The following is a 12,285-nucleotide window of genomic DNA, read 5'->3' as shown; positions in this document are numbered from 1 at the left end:
GTTTAATCCAAAAAGTAATAATAAAGTGCTTTAATTGTGAATCGAACAGTAACATTACAATGGCTTGTACTTGTAAAGTATTCTTTATACACTCTGTGGTTCTAGCAGGCTTCACACTACAACCAGTCATTTAGCATTTAACGTGGTAAGTTGGAGCCACAGCTACCCTATGGCAGATCGACAGAAACATGGTTGCTTTTAAATCAGCACCACTAAGCCCTCTGACCTCCAGCACCAGAGAAGGTAGGTAAAACTTATCTTATCTCCTACGGAGAAATCAGTATAACAAATGTATAATAAAATGTGGACCATAAAAAATGCCTTTAAAATGTACAGCATTGCTGAGCTTCTGATGCATCCATCTTCTTTGGATCAAAAATAGCCATTTTCCCTCTCTCCTGTTTACACATGAAAAAGGGTATAATTGAAAGAAACACCCTATTTACAGCTAATTAAGCTTTTTACTGCCTTTTCTTAGAATTTATTAATGCAGTGCTCCTCAAAATAATGCACACAACTGGGGTTAAAGAGGTAATTGCTTTGATGTTTAATTGTTCAATGCTACTGTTTATAAATGAACACGATCAGCCTCTAAAATAGCAGTTCAATTTATGAGTCAGATTTTTTTGCTAGTAAATGTAATTTGGAAACTTAGTCATTTACATTAGCGAAAGATTTTGTGATTTTTTTGCTTTAATGTGTGTTTTAAATGTAAATTTTAGAAAATACTTAACTTTTTGCTGCAATAGCCCATTTGTCCTTTAGTTGAACTGCTCTCTCTTCAAAGGTAGGAGTGATGAGTATGACCCTCATAGAGCAGCACCATATAGGCTAAGAAACTAATTATCCCATCCATCATTAGTGTAAATAATATTCACATCTATAGACCCGCCTTGGTGCCCTGAGCAGACTAGATCTTTTGGCTAAATTAGTATTGATCCTGTGAAGTAGGAAAAAATAAATGTTTTTTCAAGGGAGAAAAACTATCAGCTTTTGGATTTACCATTAAACTAACACCTGCATGTATAAAGCTGTCTAGTGTGAGCCAACCAGCAAAACCAAAACAAGTCTCATGTTTTTAGTCAATATTACAGCTTCCCACATGTTGGAAGTGAAAAGATAAATGGAACCTAACTGCTTTCTATACTCATACTTCCCCCTGTGTACCATCTATGTCTAATGCAGGAAAACAATAAGACATTGTGGGCTTTTCTTATTTGTCCAATTCGTGTTTTAAACAACCAAAATTTGAAATTAACTATAAAGGCAGTGGTTTAAGATCTGGACATATTTAACAACACTTTCCGTCCATCCATCCAGCCCTCCACCAACCTCTCCATCCATATGTCCACCCACCAACCTACCCTTCCAAACACCCCAAACACCTGTCCATCCATCCATCCATCCATCCGTCCGTCCGTCCGTCCGTCCGTCCGTCCGTCCGTCCGTCCGTCCATCCATCCATCCATCCATCCATCCATCCATCCATCCATCCATCCATCCATCCATCCATCCATCCATTATATTCTTGTCTTCTCTTTTTTCAACACATCTGCCATTCCTCTAAATCTCTAAGTCTGCATTGTAGGCTGGCATTACAGATACACTATATTGCCAAAAGTATTTGCTCACCTGCCTTGACTCACATATGAGCTTAAGTGACATCCCGTTCCTAATCCATAGGGTTCAATATGACGTCGGTCCACCCTTTGCAGCTAGAACAGCTTCAACTCTTCTGGGAAGGCTGTCCACAAGGTTTAGGAGTGTGTTTATGGGAATTTTTGACCATTCTTCCAGAAGCGCATTTGTGAGGTCGCACACTGATGTTGGACGAGAAGGCCTGGCTCTCAGTCTCCGCTCTAATTCATCCCAAAGGTGTTCTATCGGGTTGAGGTCAGGACTCTGTGCAGGCCAGTCAAGTTCATCCACACCAGACTCTGTCATCCATGTCTTTATGGACCTTGCTTTGTGCACTGGTGCACAGTCATGTTGGAAGAGGAAGGGGCCAGCTCCAAACTGTTCCCACAAAGTTGGGAGCATGGAATTGTCCAAAATGTCTTGGTATGCTGAAGCATTCAGAGTTCCTTTCACTGGAACTAAGGGGCCAAGCCCAGCTCCTGAAAAACAACCCCACACCATAATCCCCCCTCCACCAAACTTTACACTTGGCACAATGCAGTCAGACAAGTACCGTTCTCCTGGCAACCGCCAAACCCAGACCCGTCCATCAGATTGCCAGATGGAGAAGCGCGATTCGTCACTCCAGAGAACGCGTCTCCACTGCTCTAGAGTCCAGTGGCGGCGTGCTTTACACCACCGCATCCGACGCTTTGCATTGCACTTGGTGATGTATGGCTTGGATGCAGCTGCTCGCCCATGGAAACCCATTCCATGAAGCTCTCTGCGCACTGTTCTTGAGCTACATGAAGTTTGGAGGTCTGTAGTGATTGACTCTGCAGAAAGTTGGCGACCTCTTCGCACTATGCGCGTCAGCATCCGCTGACCCCGCTCCGTCAGTTTACGTGGCCTACCACTTCGTGGCTGAGTTGCTGTCGTTCCCAAACACTTCCATTTTCTTATAATACAGCTGACAGTTGACTGTGGAATATTTAGGAGCGAGGAAATTTCACGACTGGATTTGTTGCACAGGTGGCATCCTATCACAGTTCCACGCTGGAATTCACTGAGCTCCTGAGAGCGACCCATTCTTTCACAAATGTTTGTAAAAACAGTCTGCATGCCTAGGTGCTTGAATTTATACACCTGTGGCCATGGAAGTGATTGGAACACCTGATTCCAATAATTTGGATGGGTGAGCAAATACTTTTGGCAATATAGTGTATATTGGTTATGTGCCATGGAAGAGAAAACAGGCAGAGATGGGCCATTAGCAAGTGTGGATGTACATGGAAAAAGATCATTTCACCATCAGCAAAAGATCCTAACCATTTGACTGCTATGTTTCTAAACAGCCTTTTAAGCAACTAAATGCTACCAAATAAACTATTAAGTCCACCCACACCGAGAAACATTTACAGTGTTTTTGTCTTTAATTCATCTCCTCAAACCATCCTCACCCACTCTCCCAAACATCCATCACAAGAACTATTATGCAGACACACGTTCACACACTGAACAGATCCCTCTTGTCCCACTGCTCTTTTCATTGGTTTCAATGTAGGTAAAGCAGAGCGCATTAAGGCTCTGGTTAAGGAAGGGCTTTGTCAGACGTCAGAGAGTGCAGAATAGTCACAAGTTGCTTTACAAGGCTGAATTAGGGTTTGTTTAGTTTTATGTTGTCTATACTCCTCACTCACTCAACCACACACACACCAAATAGGCATATTGTGCTCCTAAATTCACATCCAGCTTGAAAGAAAGTGTTTCAACACATTTCTTTGTTTTCTGTGACACTCATCGTTTCTACCTTCATCATACTAAGCAGCAACCTTTTTCAAGCTGATATATATCAATGCAGAGAAAGGTAAAGAAATTAAGATTTCTGAGTTTGAACTGTGGCAATGTCTGCCTTTTTAAAGCACCCTGTAAGGTCTCATATGTTAGATTATTACATCCCGTTATTTAGTAAATGCCATCTGGCAGCTGATAAAAGGGAGACATTCTTATTATTTCCATCGGTCCATCGACTGCGTCCAGTGGCCATACAGGCTGTACAATCTTCTGCACGAGCTGCTGGTTACTTTTCCTCTGATGCAGGCTGTTCGTCTCCTTATAGTTTGGCTCATCTACAAAACAGAACAGGTCCAAACTGCAGGACACAATCAGGTACGCAGAGTTACAATTCTGACCTTCCCGCCATCCGTGACCTATGGAAGTCTAGGCTAACAAAGTAAGGAGCTACATCAGAGGCTGTTCACTCTTTCCTTCGCTTTTTCCATCAGTACTACAAGCTGACACAGAGGCAGTTTCTTCCCCCAGGCTGTCTCTGTTGAACTCAGCAAACACTGAATAAATGAGACTTCTGCACTATTCAGACCTGCCATTATATATTTTTATTTTTTAACAGAAAAAGCCTTTTTCTGCTGTCATCCTGCCCTTACCACCTTACCTTCTTTTGTCATGATGGGGATTGTTGTTTGTATGGCTGATTGCGGAGTGAGCGATCAAAACCCCAAAGTCTAAAATCTTCCTTGTTCTTATTCTGGTCTAAGAATGTAATAAACATGATGATGACTCTTAGGTGGACTATGAAGTATTCAGATTAAAAGTGCTTACATGTTTTGACACAGTTGTCAAATAGTGGATACGGAATGAAGAATTTTGGAAAACTTGTTTTCAATGATAGTTTCAGCAATGAATCATATCAAAACCTTTTTTTAAATAAAACAAAGTGGCAAACTCATAAAAATCAAAAACATCAGACTAAATGTGTTCTAATTAAGGATACTTTGTGTTCTGAATTAGAGGGAAAACATGACATTATCTTATCTTAAAACTTTTTAATTCACTTTTCATTAGTTATAGCTTAAAATGGTGAAAAGGATTAGAATCATGAGATGTTAGAGATTGGCATTAGAATACAACGCAAATAAGACTAATACTAGATAGATAGAGATACTCTCAATCTCTGTTTTTTCTTTCAGATTTTCCAATAAATCACACAATCCTTGTAACAGTGTTATTGTATAAAAGCACATCAACATGTTTACCTTCAATGAACTTAAAGAAGAGGTTTATAAAAGCATGAAATCATAAATAACATATTTCCCATACTGCATAAGGGCATAGTGAAGTTAGTGTATGTAAACTTTGACTTTTGATTAAACAATGATGACTAAAAAAAGAAAATTCTTTCTTGCATTTGGAAAATAGAAATATTTTTTGTAATCCTAGCTGAATTGAAACATAACACAATGATACTGTAGTTTAAATGAGCACAGATACATTTTTTCTTTCACCAGGGGTTTTAAGAAAAAAATGATGTAATTCTTCTTTCATAGTCATGTTGTGGAAGTTATGCATGTTTGTTTTGATGTATTTAGCAGAAATGTTTTATTTAGGGTGTGTTGAAAGATTGTCCACGAGTTATTTAAATGAGTTCTTGTAAAATATTATATCATTTTATAATAAAGAACTTAAGGTTCTAGCATCCTCAAGTAAAATCATGCTTTTTTTTATCTTTTCTAAACAGTGCATGCAAACATTTAATTTAAAATCGTATTTAACTCATAACTCTTCACATTGGGTTTTGTGGGATTATAAACACGATTTGGGGACCTCTTTGAACATGTTTTAAATGCATCCTCTTTGATGTCTACAGTATATTACACTGTGGATGGAATTGATATTTTAAACAAATCTTTCATTAGACCGAATGGCTATAAATAAAAAATACTTTCTGGTTTGTTGGGTATATTTCAACAAAAGCAACTCAAGGAAATTGGTTTACATTTGTCTCTGTGCATAATTTTACATCTACTTTCACACATTGTATGTTTAGGCAAAGCAGGCAAGATGTCGTCTTAAAATATGTTTGTTTTAGGTTTCAAATTTCAGCTATCAGTAATTCCTCTATGCACTGCATTATCAGATACAATTCATAAAGATTTTTAAAAGGAGCTTCAACAAATTCAATTCTTTTAAATAGTATCTTTATCAATATCAGAGGGCTATAATTTGGATGACTGAATAACTAATGATTTAATGGAAAAATGAGAATAGCAGCTGATGCTACTGTTTCTCAATAAACAGCTGGTGTGTGGTGTGTTCTGTATCTGTTTAGCTTTAAAGCAGGAAAACATTATTTTCACTTAGTGGGAGCATTCGTGCTTAAAGCTGTCAACCTGTTCGGCATTTGCCTGCATGCATGTTAAACTTAGGTCTAAAGGGCCTACGGGTGAATATTTCCACTTTTTTATCTTCTCTTTTTTCCAGTGCAGCAAAATGCAAAAACAAAGTGTCTTTACTGTGTCTTCACATTTTGCACTTTCAAACATAGTTCTGTTTTGTAGATGGCATGAACCATCCTGGGTTCACTTCAAAATGAGAAATACCTTTACAATTTGTACCCCTGCTTGTTGGGATGTGGTTTTCTGTAGAACTACAAAGCAGAAAAACTGTGCTTTCGGTCCACATGTCGAGGTGTCCTCAGGCATGATGCTGAGATGTGTGCGCTTGTGTGTGTGGGGGCGGGTGTGTATAATAGAGAATGTCAAAAAAACAAAAGCAATGAGTGGTTGTGTGTGGGACATGCTGAATTTGTAGATAAACCCTGTGATAGCTTTTTAATTGGTAGCTCAGCTAATGATTCTATTCCCACACACATTTATTTCCAGTAGAAAAGTAAAGAATTTGGGAAGATTAAAAAAAAAGAAAAAATCAACTTGGCCTTCAAGCTAATATCAAGAAAAATATTCATATTCTGAGTGTGTTTTTGTATTTTTATGCAAAAGTAGAATGTTTACCTTTTCTTGATGATTAGCTCAAAAAATGCTCACAATGTTTTTATGTCCTGAACTCAAGCAGGTATTTACTGCAAATAAATCAAATCCCAATATGATCCCCTCATTCACAAGTAGAGCCACGCTTTGAGAAAGCTAAAGCGTTTTGGGCTTTTCTTTTCTTTTTCTTTTTTTTAAAGTGTCCCGTCTGGCGATGTGGCAATAAGAGTTATTGTCTTGATGCCAAAAAGAGCCCAACAGATTTTGCTTTCACTAGTGGAGCAGTACAGCTATTGCCATAGTGTTCCACTTGATTTATGCATATAAATTGCTTTACTATAACTATGCAGGGAGTTTTACAGATTATATGGATACTGCCACGTAAGTAGAACAGGAAAGGAAAAAAAAGGAGAAAAGTTAAAGAAAGAAGGGAGATAAAAATAAAACATCTTCAGTCTGCTTCATCGCCTCCTTACAAAGAGATGTAAAAAGAACAGCACAACCAACGAATATAGTATAAGAGATACAATAAGGTAACACCTTGATACTATCGCTGATGTATAAGTGGTATTATCTGATCTGACATGTATACTGTGGAAGTTGAAGATAAGAACATGGGCTTTCTGTATGGAAGTGAATCTCTAAGTACCTGGAGCCAAGCACCTGCAGTTTTTTGTGAGACTGCACTTGTGCATGTAAAGTTTGTCCAAAGGAAAAATGCTCAATAGCGGTTGTGAAGAGCCGAAGACACGCCCCTTTAGAGCACTGAGGCGAGCGCTGGGGACCCAAAGCCCCAGACGCCCAAAGGGACCCCAAGAGCAGAGGCGCCCAGGAGGGGCCAACCCAGGAAATCTGCCCCCCGACCAAGGGAGGAGGAGAGACGACCCCGAGGAAAACCCCCAGCCACCGCAACGCCGGAGCCCTCAGGAGCCGTGGGGACGAGTCGGCAGGTTCTGCTGGCAGCCAGCTACCCTGAAGTGGATCGAGCCATGGGCGGAGACTTCTCTGTGAAGAGAAAAAAAAAAAAGAAAATGCAGACACACATTCACACATAACACTTACATCCAATAATCCCAGGACTGAGGCCCTGGCGATGTCTCTCTCCCATTGCAAACCATTTCCTTTGTGAAATATCAGAACATTTTTTCCATCTAAAACTGATAAATTGCAAAATGCAGTATCAGAGTAGAGGGAGTGGCCCATGTTAAGATAAAGATAATTGTCTAAAAGAAAAAAAAAGAAAAAAGAAAACAGATTGAAACCAGACTCTGCCAATAATTTGATATGCTACTGAGTTGAAGACGACAGTATACCTATAAACTACAAAAACAACAAAATACTTTGTTAATCCAAATACAAAAAGAAGTTGAACCTCCTTAAAATGTTCAATTCAATTCAATTCAATTCAATTCAGTTTATTTATATAGCGCCAAATTCACAACACATGTCATCTCAAGGCACTTTACAGTTCAACCAGATCATACAGTCAAATTGATACAAAGTTTTCTATCTAAGGAAAACCAGTTGATTGCATTGACTCATTGACTCAAATACAATCCCCCACACTAAGCATGCTTGTAGCGACAGTGGAGAGGAAAAACTCCCTTTTAACAGGAAGAAACCTCCAGCAGAACCAGGCTCAGTGTGAGCGGCCATCTGCCGAGGCCGACTGGGGTTCAAGGAGACAGAAGCAGAGATACAAAAAGCAGCTGTAAAAGGCGGCCCCGTCCAGGAAACACACAGCCAGGCAGACGAGCTCCAAGGCAGCTCCCATGCCAGAGGATAATAAAATCACATTTTATTATCTTACAAAAAACCTTAGTGCTGCCATATATGAAGTAAAAAAACAGAAGTATTTATATGAGGATTTTTCTAGCAAAAATCCTAAGTTATCTATTAAATATATATATAAAAAAAAAAAATGTTTTCAATGTATGTGTCATCCTCAAGCTCGGGTCCTCTACCAGAGGCCTGGGAGTTTGAGGGTTCTGCGCAGTATCTTAGCTGTTCCTAGGACTGCACTCTTCTGGACAGAGACCTCTGATGTTTTACCTGGAATCTGCTGTAGCCACTCTCCCAGTTTGGGGGTCACAGCCCCCAGTGCTCCAATTACCACTGGCACCACTGCTGCTCTTACTTTCCACATCTTTTCTAGCTCCTCCTTCAGTCCTTGGTATTTCTCAAGCTTCTCGTGTTCTTTCTTCTTGATGTTGCTGTCGCTTGGGATTGCCACATCTATCACTACTGCCTTCTTCTGCTGTTTGTCGATCAACACGATGTCTGGTTGGTTAGCCATCACCTGTTTGTCAGTCTGGATCTTGAAGTCCCATAGGATCTTAGCTCGGTCATTCTCAACTACCTTAGGAGGTGTCTTCCATTTTGACCTTGGGACTTCCAGCCCATACTCATTGACGCGGACCTTGTTAATCCGGGGGACGTCCGAGCCAGTATGGCTCTTGTATTTGCGGTATCACTCATGCCTGAGGTAGGCCACTAAGCACAAAGGACCTTGCCTAAGGGTCCACCTGGATGATGTCCATGATATATATATATATATATATATATATATATATATATATATATATATATATATATATATATATATATATATATATAAAATTGTATTGTCAGTTGTTGCCACTTTTTTGGCTTCTTTAACTCATTAAGATCATAATTTTTTATTTGTATGTTGAACAATCAGATTGCACCACAACCTATATAACTATTTCAGTCCCACCCACCCCCACCACCCATGCAACGTTTTTCTGTAAACCTAACCGGAGTCACTTCTGGCAGCTGTCATCACAGCAACCTGCAGTTGGAGCGCAGCTGTGCCGTTGGAGTCTGTTGTTTGGTGTGAGTTGTGTACTTGGCCATCTGGATCACGATGATGGCCAAGTACACAACTGCTTATGTAATTTCTTAGGAATGAGTTTCAAGACAAGACGTGTTATCAGATTAACTGAGCAAAAGTCGATTTGCTTCCTATTTTAGCCTGTTTTGTTGTTCTAATGACACGGTTACAAAAACATTTTACGTCTCTTTCTTAGATCATTATTATTTCGATTTGCTGTTATACACAATTTCAGAGAGGTTCTCCAACTAATGTATTTGCAAATTTTTAAATAGATCAAGTAGTACCTTCGTACCTTTTTAGTAAGTTTACTTTCAATTTCGATTCAGTTTGTTTATATAGCACCAATTCAAAACACATGTCATCTCAAGGCACTTTACAGAAACAATTTAACCAGAACATACAGTCAAACTGATTCAAAGTTTTCTTTCTAAGGAAGAAACCAATAGCAGACCAGGCTCAGTGTTAGAGGGCATGTGCCGAGGCTGACTGTGGTTCAGAGAGACAGAAGCAGACATAGAAAAAGAAGCAGAGATACAAAAGGCAACTGAAAACCAGCTCCACAGGCTGCCCGGCCCCATCCAGGAGACACACATCCAGGCAGATTAGCTCCAAGCCAGCTCCCATGTCAGAGGATGAAGAGAGCACATACAGTTAGTCAGAGAAAGCATAATGTTGGAGATTGAACTAACAAATTCTGCAGAATGAGAAAAGAGATAAAATGAAGCAGAATAAAAAAAAGGGGCCCTATTACTTCCAGCAGTCTAAGCCTATAGCAGCATAACTATAGAGATAACTAAGCAAAACCCGAGCCCCTCTAACTATAAGCTTTATCAAAAAGGAAAGTTTTAAGCTTACCCTTAAAAGTAGACAGGGTGTCTGCCTCACGGAATAAAACTGGTTGTTGGTTCCACAGGAGAGGAGCCTGATGACAAAAATATCTGCCTCCCATTCTACTTTTAGAAATTCTAGGAACCACTAGTAAACCTGCAGATTGAGAGCGAAGTGCTCTGTTAGGAACATAAGGAACAATCAGATCTCTGATATAAGATGGAGCTTGGCCATTTAAGGCTTTATATGTGAGGAGGAGGATTTTAAATTCTATTCTGGATTTAACAGGAAGCCAATGAAGAGAAGCCAGGATAGGCGAGATATGATCTCTCTTGTTAATATCTGGCTGAAGCATTTTGAATCAGCTGACGGCTTTTACATAGGGTTTGTGTAAAGAATTACAATAGTCCAGCCCTGAAGTAACGAAATGTGTAGACTAGTTTCTCAGCATCACCCCAGGGCAGGATATTTCTAATTTTGTTGCTCTGTACTTGTGACAGTCTAATGACAATAATAGACATCTCAGTGGTCCATTAGACAAAACAGGTTTACTGAAAACTTGAGGTTTTCTAAACATGAAATCAGGGAAACTCTGAGCTTGTGGTTTCACAAAGAGAGTTTATTCAACCTCTGTTTCTGTTACCTTGGTAACATTCTCCCCAGAGCTAATCTGGTCAGGCGCAGGTTGTCTTGAGCAAACTCAGTGTCCTCAGTCTCCACCCTCCTTAGAGTCAATCACATTGTTTTATTTCTTATTTTGATCGATTTTGTCATGGTTTTGTGCGAACAATAAAAAAAAAAAAAAAAATTTACTACGTCTGTTAAACATATTAGGTATTTAAAAAAAACATTGCATGTCCTTTTGATGAGGATCTAATTAAATAATTAGCAGTATTAATTCACAGAAAATTAGATATGTATAAGAAGAGGATTCTCAGACTGCATTTAGATGTCCTTTCATATTCAGAAAGTCATCCTAATAAGCGTTGTTTCACCTCACAATCCATCGCATACATCCACGACCTCTTCCATCCTCACATTTGCAGTATTACAGACTTCTTTAACAGGTATTTAACACAGCTTAATATCGGTGAGAGAATATTGATTTGTATGATAAAAGCATTAGTAGAAAAAAAATCTGCCCAGTAACACAGTACTTGGTATTTACTGTGTAATGTAAGACAGGATCAACATGAAGAGGAACCCCATGAGATGAAGCACAGGTCCAGTTAGAATTTTTTTACTCCATCTTCACCTACTGACAAGTGATTGCAGCTATATGCAATACAATGATCCACCACCATTCAAGCAATAAAACAGTTTCCCCTATATGGTTATTGTAATTACAAAATGCCTATTTGATATTTATTCTTTTCTCTGAATTTGATATACATTTTTCCTTTTTCCAAAATGAACATTTCAAATTAAATTACAATCTTTATATCTAATATAAAGAAAAATGGATGTCTAGAAATGAATTTCACATCTCCATATCCCTATTGTTACTGGTCATAATTTTTATTTTTTTTGTTTAGGAGGAAATTTTAGATAGAAAATAAATATTCAAGCCGATAAATGTCAAAACGGCGACTTAAATGAATAAACGTAGAAGCTCCAATGGCTTTTCATATTTGCTATGCATGCTCACAACTTTGAGCAGACCTATACAGAGCTGATTAAACTAACTCACAACAGCTGTAGTGAAACTGAGAAATCCAACTGAATTTCCAACATTGAGCTCGATCAAATCAGAGTCTAGGATTTTAGTCAGTTTGTTAAACGGGCCTCAGGTTTTAATTTCCCATTTGTTGACTCGCACCCCAAACAGATGCTCACTCACTCCACACGTTTGGTGTTAGAGAGCGAATGTTGTTCTTTAGACAATGCCATTTATTTTCAAGTCCACCCACTGTTCATGTTTTATCCCTCAGGTTGTTTTTTCCTTGCAGTGTGAAGAATAATATTCTAAGAAGATTCATAACAAAGATGACAGCAAATATCAAACAGTAGTAATGATCAATTTCTTTTTTTTCATATTTAAGCAATAACTTATTTATCTATAAAATATAACATGTTGATTTCAATTCTCCCCATATAAGATGTATTCATGACATTCAGAAATGATATATTCCAAAGCTTCAGGCTTTGAATGAAAAGCATCTTTCAGTAAATGACAGTTCTGTTGGACATATAGCACGG

This window comes from Cyprinodon tularosa, unplaced genomic scaffold (genome assembly GCF_016077235.1).
Source record: "Cyprinodon tularosa strain WSP-4 unplaced genomic scaffold, ASM1607723v1 ctg81, whole genome shotgun sequence".
NCBI lineage: Eukaryota > Metazoa > Chordata > Actinopteri > Cyprinodontiformes > Cyprinodontidae > Cyprinodon > Cyprinodon tularosa.
The sequence above is the reverse complement of the archived record's forward strand: the minus strand, read 5'-3'. Positions refer to the sequence as shown.